Raw genomic sequence first — 19,714 nt, 5'->3', positions numbered from 1 at the left:
TCAGTCAAAGCCATGGAGACCCGTAGTCTGAGTTCCAAATTTGAATGTTTTATATGGTTTGGGGGTATACTATGATTATCTCCTCCAGATGTAATTATGCTGGGCTGGATTGCCTCCTCCCACAGTAAATCCCATGTGAGAGATTTCTTCCATGTGAAAATTTCTCATAGAGTTTTCCCCATTCAACTTGCTGATGGATTGAATGGAGCAAGAATGGTTAGGGTACTAGCCTGGGATTCAGGAAATCTGGATTTAATTCCCAGATCCACTACAGAAGTAGGACATTAAATGAGTTTCTTTGCCTCAGTTTCCCATCCTCCCCTACCTCATAGGGGTGTTGTGAGGGTAAAATCATCAACGATTGTGTGTCACTCTGATATTATAGTAATGGTGGCTATGTAAGCATTTAACATTTATAGTGAGGTTTAGACCTCCCACATGGGGAAATAAGTTGTGAGGTTTGTCCTAAATCGGAAAATGCTGGGTGATCAGTGAGAGGCTACAACAGTACACATAATATCCCTGTTTCTCCACATTTCTCCACTTAAGTAGACCCCTTATTCTCTGGTAGTCCAGTTCCAGTGGAGAACACTTTCATGGACTCCTCTGACCAAGCCTGACCTGAAGACAATGTGAGCAAAGAAAGCAGTATTTTGCTCCATATTACATTATTTATCAGGACAGCTTTTTTAGATGTTTAATATGTATGACTGAATAAAATCTCTGTGCAAGACAAACAACTCAGAATTACATAAACACAATAGTATCATAGTAGTCATAATTAACTACAAGTATGAAGGAGTGTAGGATATGTAGGCTTAGGTATAGTATTCATTTTCAGACCTCAAAACAGTGACTTAACACAGTGTGTCTTGAAAACTACTTAGTTTTTATTGACCTTTTATTAAGTGTTAGCACAGCAGTACACAATACTATGCCATTAGTATATGCTTAATTAATCACAGAAATATAAACACTGGAAATCATTCAAAAAAATCCTGTGGATTTACATATTTATTGTGACTGGTTGATAGTTAGACTTTTTTTTTTCAAATTCAGTAATAAACACTGAGTTATTTTAGTGAATTAAAACTATTAAGCAAAATATCACAACTGATGTCACCAGCCCCAGGTTTGATGCAAAATAAAATATCTAGAAATTGCTATTGTTATCACAGCTGCAAATATTACAATAAAACAACACTTGTCCCCTTTTAATGTTGAAACCACTCAGTATATTCATGATACATAGAGCTATGACCTGGACAAAGCACAAGTTTATCTTGCAGAAAGGCTAATGATAACCTGTTAATTATGGCAAAACATATTTTACAAAGATATTAGCTCTGTTCAATTATGTTTAGAAAACTTTGATAATGCATTTGATTTATGTTGTTGAGAAACATAAACCTTTCTGAGATTAATTAAAATCATATAACTTTATATTTGCTAAATGGGTAAGACATACTACCAATCAAAGTGAACTTGGATCATTTGAATAAATGGAGCTGGAGAATAATGAGGAGACTACAAATGAAAAAGAATATAAGGAAAAATAAAGAAGTTGTATTAAGGAACCATAGCCTCTTGCAATTTATTATCTTGCATATATGTGCATGAAATCTCTAAAGCTGTAAGTAGGTATACATCATATTTGAAGGATGTCTTCTGAGATCAGGGCATCATTTGATTAGATTTTCCACAAACTGTAATCAGTCATTTCAGAAACATGGTTTACCAACTTGGAAATAAAACCAACAAACTGAAAAAGGTTATTTTTATCAATTAGCGTTCCAAGCTAGTTGTAAAGTGAAGCCTTGGAAAATAAATCTTTGCTAAGAATATATTCTCTGATTAACCTGTGTCCATTCTTGTGGCAAACCTTCAAGTATTCAGTAAATATCCAGGGGCATATTGTCATCAGAAGCTCATCCACAAACCAACCAAATAAAGTGAAGGAAAACACAGCCTCCTCTCTCAGGGATGCTCTGCCACTGAGATTTAAAACACTGTGGGGTTGCCTTGTTGACCCACACAAGTGCCTTCAAAATGAAGGGTTTGGGCTTTTTGTGAATCACCTCACCCTCTTATCATATTTGTTGCTCTTCTGTGACTTCCCTCTCATTTGTCAGCATCTTTTCTGCTAATCATCCTAAAATTGAATTCAGGCTTCCACTTTTGGTCACAAAAAAAAGAAGTAGAGAGGGGGACTATTATTACCTCACCCTTCTGTGGTATGATATGTAATTGCACTGCTATCATAAACATGCATCTGTACTTTGTAAACACGCTGCTTATTACTCATGGTTCTTTTATTCTCTAATGTCCCAGTCCTGCATTCCTCATGCACTCAAAAAATCCCATATCTGTGTGGAGGAGGAATGCAGGACTGGACCCTAGATGTTTTTTCCCTGAAAATTTGGCATTACTAATTGATTAACTGCAATTATTACCTGGATCATTTCCTACTTTGGAAATCATTATAATTACCATGGACCATGAGCAATCTCTTCTATGGAGAAAAACAGTGGGGTGGGAGGTGGTAATCTAAAGCCCTTCCCTCTAGGAAAGGAAATCTTCACTTAAACCCCCAAAGAATTCCTACCTGTTGCCCCATTTAGGGGCATGGCTTGCTTCCCCCAACGCTCAGAATAGGTTTTGGGGCTCGCCTCTAAATGTAGTAGTTCCCCTGAGATCCTTGAATCTCATAATGGTTCTGTCCTGCTGTGCCCTCCCTCATTGGCCCGGCAGCTCAGCTCCCTTACAGGGGTTAATCGTCCCTCCCCATTTATTGGAGAAACAGAGTAGCCCTGCACCCACTGCTCTGGCCTATTGGCTGCAGTAATATCTCTGACCCTAACACCTATTCCTCCTCATTTCATGGGACACATATGATACCATCTTATGTATAGCTAGTATTAAACTATGTCATCAGCTACAGGAAGGAGTGGTTATCAGTAATCTTCCCCATGTATTTCTAAAGATAGAGTATGTGAAGTGTGGTGTTTTCTTTTACCCTTGAGTTTCTGAAAAGTCAATGTCCTTGGAGACCTTAGGTGATGGCAGAGCCCTGACAAGTTTTAATGCATCCAATGAGCACTGAAATGCTGCTTCTTTTAGAAAAGTTGTTGATATTCTACTGTTTCTCAGCTCTTCAGTGTTAAATCTTTGAGTTGCTGTAAACAGTAAACTGCGCTCTGTTTTTGCATTTCTAATTAAGATATCTCATTGAGAGAGATATCTTAACCTAATCTAATTTTGATTTAGATATTCTAAAACTTCTTTTTACACTAAATCATCTTTGAAAAGATGAATGTTGTCCACTAACTTTAATTCCTGAGCCAAAGGACCAGGAATAAATTTAGGTTACTGTATGTCATGATTCTATTAGTCTTGTGCTACTCTCTGTTTCCCACATCACAAATGGCATGATTAGCAATCTTTGTTCTAGAACATTCTCACAATTAGGATGGCTGGGGCTGCTGAATGGTAGGATTAAGGTGCACTGGCAAATCTGTGTGGGGAAATGTTCATGGTGGTAGCCAATACTGTCCAGAGCTGTCAGCTGCTCATTTTCTGGGGCATACAAATTCAGTAAATTATCAAACAGAAAAGCTAAAGCTTGTCTTATAGAAATTACATTACATAGATAACTGCAGTCTTTTCCTCATCTAAAATTGAGTCAAACAACAGAGATGGGAAAGTTATCCATTTCCAGCTCATTGGCTTTTAGTTATCCAGTCCTTTGACTTGTTCCCTCCCCCCTTGAATTTATGCTATTTTAACATTAGAAAACTATGGTACATGTACATGCTTTAACGTAGAATGTACATTTTTCTTGTGAGTCAAGTCTTTCTCTCAACCCTGGACATGCTGGATGAATTTCAAATGGATGTCTCTTAGGGATCTATTTTTCAGGAAAGATCTACAGTACTCTCTCAAAGCAGCAGTCAGGTTTCTGCACATGCCTAAATAATTTAGTAGGCGTTCATCTCACTGTAAAATCCTTTGTTTCACTCTAGTATAAGGGCTTTGCCATTTAGGTTGGGGATTTCTGCCATGAAAATAATAAAAGAATCTTAAAAAAGAATCTTTCTTCTAACGCTGAAAAAAGGAACTTTATTTTAATTCTTTATTCCTTATTTTAATAAAGAATAAATAATGTGTATTCTTTATTTAACCCCCTCCTGCTACCATTTTAAAGAAACTGTACACACATTCTAACATCTCCTTTCTTTTCTATACAAAAAGTCATTAACATGAATTAATATTCTCAACAAATTAAAGTGTCAGATGAGTCACTGTCTTCACTCTTCCGGATCTGGTTATCTTCTGGCCTTAAGAAGAGTTTTGTTCAGTTGATTCACTTGAATTATCAAATCCCACAGGTGAAGACTACTGTTCACTGGTTTTGGACTCTTCTGAACAGCCTTCTCTCTCTTTACTAAGGCGGTGGTGTAAGTAGCATTTCTACTAAGGTCACGTGACAATTCTTCTGGGTCTGGAGCCTGCTGAAGATGCTATATGTTTCATCAGTGCTTGTCAGAGTACCATAATAGTACATTAGAACCTAAGAGGGCTAATCAGGTAATTAAATGAGACTACTGCATAGTGCTTCCTTTGGGGTTACACATTAAATCCACTCAAAAATTGAAACTGATGAAGAATGTGGCGACGTGCTTGTCAAGTGTGTTACTTCTTCACTAGTACATTATACTAGGTGGTCCATGATCAATATTTGGTTGCGGGTGCAATTTATTATATTAGTTTTGACTTAAAGTGGTAAATGGCTGGGAACCTGCCTAACTGAGAGACAGTCTCTCTTCTCACACAATACTGTTGCAGTTGCACCCAGAAGAGAAGCTCAAGCTGAGCTCTCTTGATTTAATTTAATAGAGAGAGAGCTACCAGCAAAGCATGCTCCTGAAACCCCTTTGACCTTCGAATTCACTCCCACCTTTGCTCCGATATAGTCTCAATTTGATGTCCTCCATGGCAGGTTGCAAGGTTAATCACTTGTCTTGAGCTTATACAAAGGCAGAGATGGCTGGAGGATTGTATTTCTCAGGAGGAAAGTAATATTTGCCAACTCTCCTGATTTTTGTCATGACTCTTGTTTTATTTAAAGCCTAAACTCATGGCGTCATGTTATTTCCTGGAGAATCTCAGCTGTCATGTTAAAAATAATAAATTTCTAGCCCTCCTGGTTGCAGAAAGAGCTTGAAAATGCAACTCCTAAAAAGCTGAAAAAACCATAAGTAAAATAAAAAGAACTCTCAAATCCCTCCAAAAAATCTTATGGCTCATGATTTTTGAACACTTGAGGTAGGTATTTCTGGAATGGGGTATATTTCAGTTAGGGCCATATTTTTAGAGCTATTTAGGTGCCTAAAGATGCTAATAGGTACCTATGGGATTTTCAGTATCTGGACCTTAGGTCTTTGCTTGGTTCCTTTCAGTGGAAGATAGCTGCTGAATTTGTTGGACCTGATTTTCCTCTCACTTTCACCAGTGTAATTCCATTGGTTTTAAGGGAGCCACTTCTGATTTATACCAGTGTGAGTGGACTTATGCATTGTGTTACATTAACAAAACAAAATACACCTACAATGAGGAGAAGATGGAATGTGCATGTGTGTATAAACAAACAAACTAAATTGGAATAATTTAAATATGGGAAATTCCTTTCTCTCCTTCTCATTTGGTTCCTCTCTCTCTCTCTCTCTCTCTCTCTCTCTCTCTTTCATAATCCTGTTCTTCTGTCCATTGTCAATATTTCCCTACCCTCTTTGCGACTTTCTTCCTCCTCCTTTTCATCTTCCCACTCTCCCTCTTCTCATTTTCCCTTCCCTCCCCATGTCCTTTCCACTGTTGCACTTTTCTACCCTAACATCATTTAATATGTTTAAGATATATCTGCTACTAATATCTCTCTCACCAACAGAAGCTGGTCCAATAAAAGATATTAACTCACTCAACTTGTCTTACTAATACAGTAACTACTCTTGGACCTCAAAGTCTTAATCAGGTTTTCATTGTTATTGCTTCCTTTTCTAATATGTACTTTTTTGGTAAATGGGGAGTTTAATTTAATTGGAGGCTTTATAGCCCATAAATCATGGGCTAGTGGAAAAAAACAAGTATAACAAGTTTATTGATTATATCTGTAATGACTTTCTGTTAGCTAATATTTGGTGGCTTCTTCATCTGGGAGAAGGGGAAATTTCTTTTGTCTTGTGCCTATTCTTTCTTACTCTCTATGCGTGTGTTTGTGTTTAACAATTGTCTAACTTTGGCACCCGGGATGAATAGAGTAGATATGGGAGTTGTTCTTCATTATTAACTCTGAATATGTTTCAGAGTTTATCTGTTTTGGAGAGAGATACCTTAATATGTTCATGAATAGTTAAATTGTATACTACATGGGACAAGAGAGCAGACTAAATTAAACTTAGATTTGAAATCACTTAAATAAGACCTGGTCTAAACTAGAAAATTAAGTCGGCTTAACTACGTCACTGAGGGGTATGAAAAATCCACACAGCTGAGAGGTGTAGTTAAATAGCCATAAATTAGAGGGGAGACAGTGCTAGGTCAATGGAAGAATTCTTCCATCGACCTACCTACCACCTCTTGAGGACATAGATTACTTACGCCGATAAGAGAACACCTCCCATCGGCATAGGTAGTGTCTTCACTGAAGTGCTATAGCGGCACAGCTGCATTGCTGTAGTATTTCAAATGTAGATAAGCCCTAAAACACTTGGGATTTAGAGAATATTTTAGGGGAGAGAACATGCTCAGAATGAATTATTGTCTAATAGATTGTAAGCCCTTTGGCACAAAGACCTTGGGTAAAATTTTCAAAAGCACATAAGTGACTTGGTCTAAGTCCCATTTTCAAAAATGATTTGGCACATAGAAGTCTGAGTATCATTGGAAGTGAATTGAACTTAAGTTCTTAAAGAGCCTAAGTCACTTTCAAAAATGAAATGTAGGCTCCTAAATCACTTAGGTTCTTTAGAAAATATTACCTTCTTTATATACTCACTAAGTGTTTGACAGGGGGAGTTTGTAAGGCCTTCTTCCCAGATTTAATACAGGGCATCCATCTACCTTAAGTACATAAAAGGCCTCTATTACCATAGTATCTGAGGTTTGGGGGCTTGTGGGGGCCACAGTGGCTTTCCAGGATGTGGAAAAAGCATTTGCTCAGATGTGCCAAACTCATATGTGGAGAAGATACTCATAGAATCATAGAATCATAGAATATTAGGGTTGGAAGAGTCCTCAGGAGGTCATCTATTCCAATCCCCTGCTCAAAGCAGGACCAACACCAACTAAATCATCCCAGCCAAGGCTTTGTCAAGCCGGGCCTTAAAAACCTCTAAGGATAGAGATTCCAACACCTCCCTAGGTAACCCATTCCAGTGCTTCACCACCCTCCTAGTGAAATAGTGTTTCCTAATATCCAACCTAGACCTCCCCCACTACAACTTGAGACCATTGCTTTTTGTTCTGTCATCTGCCACTGAGAACAGCCTAGCTCCATCTTCTTTGGAACCCCCCTTCAGGTAGTTGAAGGCTGCTATCAAATACCCCTTCTCTTCTCCAGACTAAATAACCCCCGTTCCCTCAGCCTCTCTTCGTAAGTCATGTGCCCCAGCCCCCTAATCATTTTTGTTGCCCTCCGCTGGACTCTCTCCAGTTTCTCCAGATCTCTTCTCTAGTGGGGGGACCAAAAATGGACGCAGTATTCCAGGTGTGGCATCACCAGTGCCGAATAGAGGGGAATAATCACTTCCCTCAATCTGCCGGCAATGCTCCTACTAATACAGTCCAATATGCCATTGGACTTCATGGCAACGAGGGTACACTGCTGATTCATATCCAGCTTCTCATCCACTGTAATCCCCAAGTCCTTTCTGCAGAACTGCTGCTTAGCCAGTCGGTCGCCAGTCGGTCCCCCGCCTGTAGCTGTGCATGGGATTCTTCCTTCCTAAGTGCAGGACTCTGCACTTGTCCTTGTTGAACCTGATCAGAATTCTTTTGGCCCAATCCTCCAATTTGTCTAGGTCACTCTGGACCTTATCCCTACACTCCAGCGTATCTACCTCTCCCCCCAGCTTAGTGTCATCTGCAAACTTGCTGAGGGTTCAGTTCATCCCATCATCCAGATCATTAATAAGGATGTTGAAAAAAAACGGACCCAGGACCGACCCCTGGGGCACACCGCTTGATACCGGCTGCCAACTAGACATCAAGCCGTTGATCACTACCCGTTGAACCCGACCATCTAGCCAGCTTTCTATCCACCTTATAGTCCATACATCCAATCCATACTTCTTTAACTTGCTGGCAAGAATACTGTGGGAGACAGTATCAAAAGCTTTGCTAAAGTCAGTATATATCACATCCACCACTTTCCCCATATCCACAGTGCCACTTATCTTATCATAGAAGGCAATCAGGTTGGTCAGACATGACTTGCCCTTGGTGAATCCATGCTGACTGTTCCTGATCACCTTCCTCTCCTCCGAGTGCTTCAAAATGGATTCCTTGAGGACCTGCTCCATGGTTTTGCCGGGGACTGAAGTGAGGCTGACCGTTCTGTAGTTCCCCCAGTTCTCTTTCTTCCCTTTTTTAAATATGGGAAGAAAGAGAACCCGGGGAAGTACAGAACGGTCAGCCTCACTTGAGTCCCTGGCAAAATCATGGAGCAGGTCTTCAAGGAACCCATTTTGAAGCACTTGGAGGAGAGGAAGATGATCAGGAACAGTCATATTTGCCTTTTTCCAATTATATTTGCCTTTTTCCAATTATATGCCTTTTTCTATATTTGCTAAATTTGCCTTTTTCCAATTCTCCGGGACCTCCCCCAGACACCACAAATTTTCAAAGATAATGGCCAGTGGCTGTGCAATCACATCAGCCAACTCCCTCAGCACCCTTGGATGCATTAGATCTGGACCCATGGACTTGTGCACATCCAGCTTTTCTAAATAGTCCTTAACGTGTTCTTTCACGACTGAAGGCTGCTCACCTCCTCCCCATAGCATGCTGCCCAGTGCAGCAGTCTGGGAGCTGACCTTGTCTGTGAAGACCGAGGCAAAAAAAGCATCGAGTACTTCAGCTTTTTCCACATCATCTGTCACTATATTGCCTCCCCCATTCAGTAAGGTTCCCACACTTTCCCTAACTTTCTTCTTGTTGCTAACATACCTATAGAAACCTTTCTTGTTATCCTTCACATCCCTTGCTAGCTGCAACTCTAATTGTGCCTTGGCCATCCTGATTATACCCCTGCATGCTCTAGCAATATTTTTATACTCCTCCCTAGTCATCTGTCCAAATTTCCACTTCTTGTAAGATTCCTTTTTGAGCTTAAGCTCTCCAAATATTTCACTGTTAAGCCAAGCTATTTGCTATTCTTTCTGCACTTCAGGATGGTTTGTTCCTGCACCATCAATAAGGCTTCTTGAAAATACCAGCCAGCTCTCCTGGACTCCCTGCCCCTTCATCCAGGGGATCCTGCCCATCAGTTCCCGAAGGGAGTCAAAGTCTGCTTTTCTGAAATCCAGGGTCTGTATTTTGCTCATTAGAGTTGAACTGTGATCCATTCAAATTAATCCCCTATGTGGCTTTGCAACTCTCAACCCAGGTGTACAGTGTATATATAGAAGTGAGAATAACTATACATATATTCTCCTCTGTATTTTGCAGGTTGGCACATGGCACCTGTGTGGTTTGTCCTGTGTCTCATATTCTTTATTTTATCTATGGAGGTGTTTTTCTTTAAAGTTCTGATGGTAATTGATATAGAGTAAAAATTTCATAACAACTAAATGATTTAGGAGCCCAAGTTTCATTGAGAGTCAGTGGGATTTAAGCTCCTAAATCTAGTGCTTCTGAATTTTTTACCCAGTATGATCTGCATTTTATTTAAATGCACTCTTTCCCCATCTTTTGTACAAATGTCAAACATTGCTGCTAAATTTGTTTGTTAGAGATGTCAAAGATTTTACAAAGTTTATCTGGGCTGATAATAGACTGCAAATTACATTGGAAAGGTGAACATCTCCTATGAAATTGCGAGAGGTCTCTTTCCCTGTTTATAATGCAGCAGGGCATTATAGTTGTGGAACAAACTGGCTCTTTGATCTAAGTAGGTAGTTGTATGTATTTGGAGCAAGGTTTCAGTTACACTTTTTACTCTGTTCTTAGCAGACATCCCCATCACTATTGTAAACCCCACCTTTTTTTATCCCGCGCCATTGTTATGGACTTGGAATGTAACACATGGTTTGCCCCCTTTTTTTCTAAAGATATATTTTCCTTTTTTCCCCCTATTAAATACACTCCTGAGTTTCTCACAAGTCCTTTTAGTGTAGATTTTCCATTTTCATAGAAGTGCAGGACTGGAAGGGACCTCAATAAGTCATCTAGTCTAGTCCCCTGCACTCAAGGCAGGACTATATAATAACTAGACCATTCCTGACATGTGTTTGTCTAATCTGTTCATAAAAAAAAGTCCATGATGGAGATTCTACAACCTCCTTAGGCAATTTGTTCCAGTGCTTAACCACTCTGACAGTTAGGAAGTTTTTCCTAATGTCTAACCTAAAAATCCCTTGCTGCAATTTAAGTCCATTGTTTCTTGTCCTATCCTCAGAGGCTAAGGACAGCAATTTTTCACCTTCCTCCTTGTAATAACCTATTCTGTACTTGAAAACTGTTATCATGTCCCCCTCAATCTTCTCTGCAGACTAAACAAACCCAATTTTTTTAAGCTTCCTTCATAGGTCTTGTTTTCTAGACCTTTAATCATTTTTGTTGCTCTCTTCTGGACTTTCTCCAATTTGTCTATATCTTTCCTGAAATATGGTGCCCAGAACTGGACACAGTACTCCAACTGAGGCCTTATCTGCGCACAGGAGAATGGAAGAATTACTTCTCATGTCTTGCTTACAGCATTCTTGCTAATATATCCCAGAATGATGTTCACTTTTTTTGCAGTAGAGTTACACTGTTGACTCATATTTAACCTGTGATCCACTATGACCCCCAGATCACTTTCTGCAGTACTCTTTCCTAAGTAGTAATTTCCCATTTTGTATGTGTGCAACTGATTGTTTCTTCCTAAGTAGAGTGCTTTGTATTTATCCTTATTGAATCTCATCCTTTTTACTTCAGACCATTTCTCCAGTTTGTCCAGATCATTTTGAATTTGAATCCTATCCTCCAAAGCTCTTGTAACCCCTCCCAGCTTGTTATCATCTACAAATTTTATAAGTGTACTCTCTATGATCTATCTAGATCATTGATGAAGGTATTGAACAGAACCTGACCCAGAAGCAATCCCTGTGGGACCCCACTCGATATACCCTTACTGCTTGACTGTGAACCTCTGATAACTACTCTTTGGGAACAGTTTTCCAACCAGTTATTCATCCACTTTATAGTAGCACCATCTAGGCCAGTGGTGGGCAAACTGTGGCCCATCGGGATAATCTGCTGGTGGGCCGCCAGATAGTTTGTTTACATTTTCATGGCCGCCCGCAGGTCCCAGTGGCCGCAGTTCATCGTTCTCAGCCAATGGGAGCTGCGGGAAGCAGCGTGGACGTGCTGGCCGCCACTTCCCACAGCTCCCATTGGCTAGGAATGGCAATCCGCAGCCACTGGGAGCTACTGGCGGCCATCTAAATGTAATCAAACTGTCTGGTGGCCTGTCAGTGGATTACCCTGATGGGCCGTGTGCGGCCTGTGGCCACAGGTTGCCCACCACTGATCTAGGCTGTATTTCCATAGTGTCTTTATAGATTCATAGATTCTAGGACTGGAAGAGACCTCGAGAGGTCATTGAGTCCAGTCCCCTGCCCTCATGGCAGGATCAAATACTGTCTAGTCCACCCCTGATAGACATTTATCTAACCTACTCTTAAATATCTCCAGAGATGGAGATTCCACAACCTTCCTAGTCAATTTATTCCAGTGTTTAACCACCCTGACAGTTAGGAACTTTTTCCTAATATCCAACCTAAACCTCCCTTGCTGCAGTTTAAGCCCATTGTTCTATCCTTAGAGGCTATGGTGAACAAGTTTTCTCCCTCCTCCTTATGACACCCTTTTAGATACCTGAAAACTGTTATCATGTCCCCTCTCAGTCTTCTCTTTTCCAAACTAAACAAACCCAATTCTTTCAGCCTTCCTTCATAGGTCATGTTCTCAAGACCTTTAATCATTCTTGTTGCTCTTCTCCGGACCCTCTCCAATTTCTCCACATCTTTCTTGAAATGTGGTGCCCAGAACTGGACACAATACTCCAGTTGAGGCCTAACCAGTGCAGAGTAGAGCGGAAGAATGACTTCTCGTGTCTTGCTCACAACACACCTGTTAATACATCCCAGAATCATGTTTGCTTTTTTGGCAACAGCATCACACTGTTGACTCATATTTAGCTTGTGGTCCACTATAACCCCTAGATCCCTTTCTCCCGTACTCCTTCCTAGACAGTCTCTTCCCATTCTGTATGTGTGAAACTGATTGCTCCATTATCTTCCCTGGCACAGAAGTTAAACTAACTGGTCTGTAGTTTCCTGGGTTGTTTTTATTTCCCTTTTTATAGATGGGCACTATATTTGCCGTGTTTCAGTCTTCTGGAATCTCTCCTGTCTCCCATGATTTTCCAAAGATAATAGCTAGAGGCTCAGATACCTCCTCTATTAGCTCCTTGAGTATTCTAGGATGCATTTCATCAGGCCCTGGTGACTTGCAGGCATCTAACTTTTCTAAGTGATTTTTAACTTGTTCTTTTTGTATTTTATTTTCTAAACCTACCCCCTTCCCATTAGCATTCACTATGTTAGGCATTCCTTCAGACTTCTCGGTACAGAATCAGATGTATTACTAAAGTCAAGATATATCATATCTGCTGTTTGCCCTCTATCCACAAGGTTTGTTACCATGTCAAAGAAATTTTAAGATTCTAAGGCTTTATGTACATTAGAGCATTCATTTGACTCATTCTTTTGGTGGCTTTGTGTCTATATTTGGGCTGCCTTACACTGGTTCTGACAGATCATCAGTTCCTGCAGACCTGTGTAAGCATTCATTTCCTGCTGCATGGGTGGAGAAGAGTTGTGGGCATTCCTGGAAAGCAGCATACAGGAGGATGCATGACAGGGGAGAGTGAGAGTACTATTGAGGGACACACACTGCAGTCTCTGGGTATTTCTACACAGCAAAGAAAAGCCTGTGTCTGGCCCATGCCAGCTGACTCAGGCTTGTGGGGTTCAGGCCATGGGGCTCTTTACTTGCTGTGTAGACTTCCAGTTTTAGGCTGGAGCCCAAGCTCTGGGACCCTTCGACCCTACAGGATCCTAGAGCCTGAGCTCCAGCCCAAGTCCGGAAGTCTGCACAGCAATGAAAGAGCCCCGCAGTCTGAGTTCCATGAGCTGGATTTAGCTGGCATGGGCCAGAAACAGGTTTTTCTTTGCTGTGTAGTCATACCCTCAGATTAGGGTTACCAGATAGCAACTGTGAAAAAATGGGACGGGGGTGGGGAGTAATAGGCGCCAATATAAGAAAATGTCCAAAAAACCGGGACTGTCCCTTTAAAAACCGGACATCTGGTCACCCTACCTCAGATAGATCACCACCCAAGTAGCTGCAGAGCTGGGTGGGGTGTCAGAGGGCTTTTCTGAGTGGGGCACATAGATGAGGGACAAAGCAGATACTGTCAGCTGGCAAATTAGAGAAGTTCAACCACTGAGGGAGCAGTCAGCTCTGTGAACTGAATTGATGCAATTGGGCCAGTACATTCATCCACATTGGCACACCATTGACTGAATCTGCACAGCTTCAGCCTACCGCATTACTTTAGCCCGACAGAAATTTGAGGAAAGCTATACTGATTGCTGCCTCCCCTACAATCAATTGAAGGGCTTTTATGTGTAGACACAAGCTGCTTGTCAATCTCAGGAAGGGGAAACACTTATGTAACTTCTCCAAGTAGCTGAGGCCTACAGATTGACTATTTCCCCCCTTACAATGTTCCATCCAAAATCTAAGCAGTTAGTAACTAAATATAGCGTTTTTCTTTTTTGGCTTGTTTAGAAGGAAACTAATTTTAAAAAGCCATTCTCTGGCAGTGAGAGGAATCACTTTGTTTATTCCAATCCTTCTTTTTTAGAGGTCTTTGTGTCAAGTTTTTATAAAATTTGGAATCATGCTCCTTTTATATTTTTGGAGATGGTTATTGTATCAATAGGAGACTTAGGGGGCTTGATTTTCTCCTTGTTCTAGGTCATCTCCATTAATTGTTAATTTTAGTATGAAGATTTGCAATTCACTCTATCAGAAGGTTTTATTTGTATTGTTTCTCTCTGTCTATGTTCTATTTGAGGATATGAAATCTCTGTAGTGAATAATAATATTTCTAGAAGAGAAATGTTAAAGAAGAGACACAGTTACTTTCTTTGTTAACAGACATTTTGGATGGGAGCTCTGCTCCTCTCTTTATCGACCAAATATTTGTATAATTCATAACTGGAGGGTCCCCAATTTATTGTTTAAGTATTCGGAACTATTATTTAAACTGGTACCTAAAATGCTGATGAAATATTTCTCATAAGGAAGCTTTGAATAGAAATGAAACTCTGAATGTATGTTGTCATTTCATTGGTGTCACATTTTGTACAAACGTAGTGGGTTTTTGAAAGTTTGTGTTCAGTTTTATTCTATTCCATATGATATCTTATTCCACCTTCATCATTGTAATGTCTCAGAACGTTCTAGTAATGTATCAAGTGACGTTGTGAGGCAAAGCACTCAGCTACAATGAGTCACCCTTCCAGCAGAGCCTGCAGTGATCCATCTCCCATGGATGCTATAGCAGCCTATCACTGTGCAGGGCCCAGATCACATGATCCCAAGGCACAGGTATTTCACCCTCACCACCAGAGCTGTAAGTTAGTCTATGAAACAGCACCACTTGGCTAGGAATTCACCTGCTACCTCACGGTGTTGCAGACCCTCTAGACCAGTGGTTCTTAACCTTTATTGCAGCCTGCACCCCTTTGGTTCTCAAAATATGTTCTCGCACCCCTTATCAAAAATCATTGAAGTAGGTCAGTTCTTTAAACCTAGATATATTTTTTGTTTGTATATTACAGTAATCATTAAAAAATGTATAATGTTGATAAATACTCAGGTTTGATTAAACAAAGTAGTAGTACTTACGTGCCTGTGCTTAATTTGTGTTTTCGATGATTTACCTTCTAAAAAAATCTGGCATGTCTCGCACCCCCAGAAAGGGCATCTCGCACCCCCAGGGAGTACGTGCACCCCAGGTTAAGATTCACTGCTCTAGACAGTTCCTGTCCTGTTCCTGCCCCAGTCTTGCCCAAGCCTTGTTCCAGCCTGCCTCAGCCTTGTTCATGCTCTATTCTGACCCTGCTCCAGCCCCGTTCCTGGCCCTGTTCCAGACTTGCTCCAGCCTCCTGACACCCAGACCTTTGGACTGACTCCAACCCATCTTCAACCTTCAGCCTGTTTCCTGACTACATCCTGATTTGGCTTCTCTATGGATTCTGACTCCAGATCTGACCCACAGCCTGTCCCCAAATCCCAGTTTCAGTGCTGCCTTCAGTCTGCCCTGACCCTACATCTGCTTTCAACCACTGTTCCAATCAACAGGCCTGACAACCTAGAACCCAGAGCCTGACAGATTTATTTCTTTTTGACCCTCATGTAGTTGGCAAATGGGAGTGAATAATGAAACTTAGTGTTATACCATTGACCTGTCTGACAAAATATAAATCTGTGTGTATATAATCTACACATACAGAGAGAGGTAATTAAATAGTTAATTTTTAACTATTTGATTTAACAGAAATACAAATTATTTTTGACCTTATGTTCTATTAATAAACTAATTTTGCCCTATAACATTTTATCACTGTGTTTTAGATTCTCAGCTCTAGAATCAGGGCCGGCTCCAGGGTTTTTGCCGCCCCAAGCGGCAAAAAAAAAAAAAAAAAAAGCCGCGATCGCCATCTGCGGCGGCAATTCGGCAGAAGGTCCTTCGCTCCAAGTGGAAGTGAGGGACTGTCCGCCAAATTGCCGCCGAATAGCTGGACGTGCCGCCCCTCTCCAGAGTGGCCGCCCCAAGCACCTGCTTGGCAAGCTGGTGCCTGGAGCTGGCCCTGTCTAGAATCAACCCCAAATCTGATAACTATGTCAGTTACAGCTTTTAAGTAATTTAAAAGCAAGTTTAAGGACAGTTTAAAGACAATTCCCCACTGTCCATTTGGCTGTTTCAGTAACATTATTTAAATATGTAGGATTTTCTTCAGACCATGCAGCTGCCTACTATGCTCCGCCTGGGAGATCAATGAAGGGTATTGGTGCCCTAGTAAAGAAAATCCAGTCTAGCTTTTATGTCTCAGGCCTGGTCTACACTACGAGTTTAGGTCGACTTTAGCCGCGTTAAATCGAATTAAGCCTGGACACGTTCACACGACGAAACCCTTTCTTTCGACTTAAAGGGCCCTTTAAACCGGTTTCTTTACTCCACCTCCGACGAGGGGATTAGCGATAAAATCGGCCTTAGGGGGTCGGAATTGGGGTAGTGTGGATGGAATTCGACGTTATTGGCCTCCGGGAGCTATCCCACAGTGCTTCATTGTGACCGCTCTGGACAGCACTCTCAACTCAGATGCACTGGCCAGGTAGACAGGAAAAGCCCCGCGAACGTTTGAATTTCATTTCCTGTTTGCTCAGCGTGGAGAGCACAGGTGACCACGCAGAGCTCATCAGCACAGGTAACCGTGATGGAGTCCCAGGATCGCAAAAGAGCTCCAGCATGGACAGAACGGGAGGTACGGGATCTGCTCGCCATATGGGGAGATGAATCAGTGCTGGCTGAACTCCGAAGCAGTAAACGAAATGGCAAAATATTAGAAAAGGTCTCCAAGGCCATGAAGGACAGAGGCCATAACAGGGACGCACAGCAGTGCCGCATGAAAATTAAGGAGCTAAGGCAAGCCTACCACAAAGCCAGAGAAGCAAACGGAAGGTCCGGGGCTGAGCCGCAAACATGCCGCTTCTACGCGGAGCTGCATGCCATTCTAGGGGGTGCAGCCACCACTACCCCAACCGTGTGCTATGACTCCCTCACTGGTGAAACACACAGGGAAGAGGGTTCAGAAGAGGAGGATGGAGAAAATGTAGATAGCTCACAGCCGCAAGGAAGCGGAGAAACCGGTTTCCCTAACAGCCAGGATATGTTTGTCACCCTGGACCTGGAACCAGTAACCCCCAAACTCACCGAAGACCCTGAGGGCACACAGGGGACCTCTGGTGACCTTTGTAAATATTACACATGGTTTAAAAGCAAGCGTGTTTAATGATTAATGATTAATTTGCCCTGGCAATCGCGGCCAGTACAGCTACTGGAAAAGTCTGTTAACGTGTATGGGGATGGAGCGGAAATCCTCCAGGGACATCTCCAGAAAGCTCTCCTTCATGTACTCCCAAAGCCTTTGCAAAAGGTTTCTGGGGAGAGCTTCCTTATCCCGTCTGCCATGGTAGGACACTTTACCAAGCCAGGCCAGTAGCACGTAGTCTGGAATCATTGCATAACAAAGCATGGCAGCGTATGGTCCCGGAATTTGCTGGCATGCAGACAACATCCATTTCTTATCGCTCTTTGTTATCCTCAGGAGAGTGATATCATTCACGGTCACCTGGTTGAAATGGGGCAATTTTATTAAGGGGAAGGGACATTCAGAGGTGCCCGTTCCTGCTCTGCTGAACAGAAATATTCCCCGCTGTTAGCCATGCGGTGGGGGGGAGGGGTGAAGTGATCATCCCAGAGAATTGGGTGTGTGGGGGAGGGGAGTTAGTTGGGTTTGTGCTGCATGTTAACACTGAAACCTCAGCCCCTCCTTTTACATTGCAAACCCATTTTAAATGGCCAACCCAACGGGTGCTTGGTATGGAAAATGAGAGCACTACTGTTTGAAACCATTCCCACATGTTAAGAAGGTTAAAAAAGCCAAAAGACTGTGTCTTACCATGGCTGCCTGCAAGCTGAAATCTGTGGCCTGGCACTGCGTGAGTGATCTCTCGCACCAAACCGGCAGGCCCTCAATATAAGAGGAAAAATGCGACCTTGTAAAGAAAGCACATGTGCTGTGTAATGTGAACAGCAAAATTTAACGTGAAAGAGTGTACCCATTGTTCTCCCTTCTCCTCCACCAGCTGCAAATGTTTCTCCTTCACAGAGGCTAGTGAAGATTAGAAAGAGAAAGTGTAGGATGCGTGATGACATGTTTACAGAACTACAGATGTCCTCCCACGCTGACAGAGCACAGCAGAATGCGTGGAGGCAGTCAGTGACTGATTTCAGAAAAGCACAGTATCAACGAGAGGAGAGGTGGCGTGCTGAATCGCGGGATGAACAGAGCAAGTTGCGGGCTGAAGATGATAGGTGCCATCAGCTTGCACACAGAAGGCAAGAGTCGATGCTCCGGCTGCTGGAGCATCAAACTGATATGCTCCAGCGTATGGTTGAGCTGCAGGAAAGGCAGCAGGAGCAGAGACCGCCGCTACAGCCCCTGTGTAACCAACAGCCCTCCTCCCCAAGTTCCATAGCCTCCTCACCCAGACGCCCAAGAACAGGGTGGGGGGGCCTCCGGCCACCCAGTCACTAGAACCCCAGATGATTGCCCTAGCATCAGAAGGCTGGCCTTCAATAAGAATTAAAGTTTTAAACTGCAGTGTGTCCTTTTCCTTCCCTCCTCCCCCACCCATCCCAGGCTACCTTTGCAATTATCCCCCTAGTTGTGTGATGAATTAATAAAGAATGCATGAATGTGAAGTAACAATGACTTTATTGCCTCTGCAAGTGGTGCTCGAAGGGGGGAGGGTAGGGGAGGGTGGGGTGGTTGGTTTACAGGGAAGTAGAGTTAACCGGGTGGGGGGGCACGGAGGGTTCATCAAGGAGAAACAAACAGAAGTTTCACACCGTAGCCTGGCCAGTCACAAAACTCGTTTTCAAAGCTTCTCTGATGCGCACCGCGCCCTGCTGTGCTCCTCTAACCGCCCTGGTGTCTGGCTGCGCGTAATCAGCGGCCAGGCGATTTGCCTCAACCTCCCACCCCGCCATAAATGTCTCCCCCTTACTCTCAAAGATATTGTGGAGCGCACAGCAAGCAGCAATAACAATGGGGATATTCTTTTTGCTAAGGTCTGAGCGAGTCAGTAAGCTGCGCCAGCGCGCTTTTAAACGTCCAAATGCACATTCCACCACCATTCGGCACTTGCTCAGCCTGTAGTTGAACAGGTCCTGACTCCTGTCCAGGCTGCCTGTGTACGGCTTCATGAGCCATGGCATTAAGGGGTAGGCTGGGTCCCCAAGGATCACGATAGGCAATTCAACATCCCCAATGGTTATTTTCTGGTCCGGGAAGAAAGTCCCTTCTTCCAGCTTTCGAAACAGAGCAGAGTGCCTGAAGACGCGAGCATCATGTACCTTTCCCGGCCATCCCACGTTGATGTTGGTGAAACGTCCCTTGTGATCCACCAGGGCTTGCAGCAGCATTGAAAAGTACCCCTTGCAGTTTATGTACTCGGTGGCTTGGTGCTCCGGTGACAAGATAGGGATATGGGTTCCGTCTATCACCCCACCACAGTTTGGGAATCCCATTGC

Source organism: Emys orbicularis, chromosome 3 (assembly GCF_028017835.1).
Source record: "Emys orbicularis isolate rEmyOrb1 chromosome 3, rEmyOrb1.hap1, whole genome shotgun sequence".
Taxonomy (NCBI): domain Eukaryota; kingdom Metazoa; phylum Chordata; order Testudines; family Emydidae; genus Emys; species Emys orbicularis.
This window is presented reverse-complemented; position numbering follows the sequence as displayed.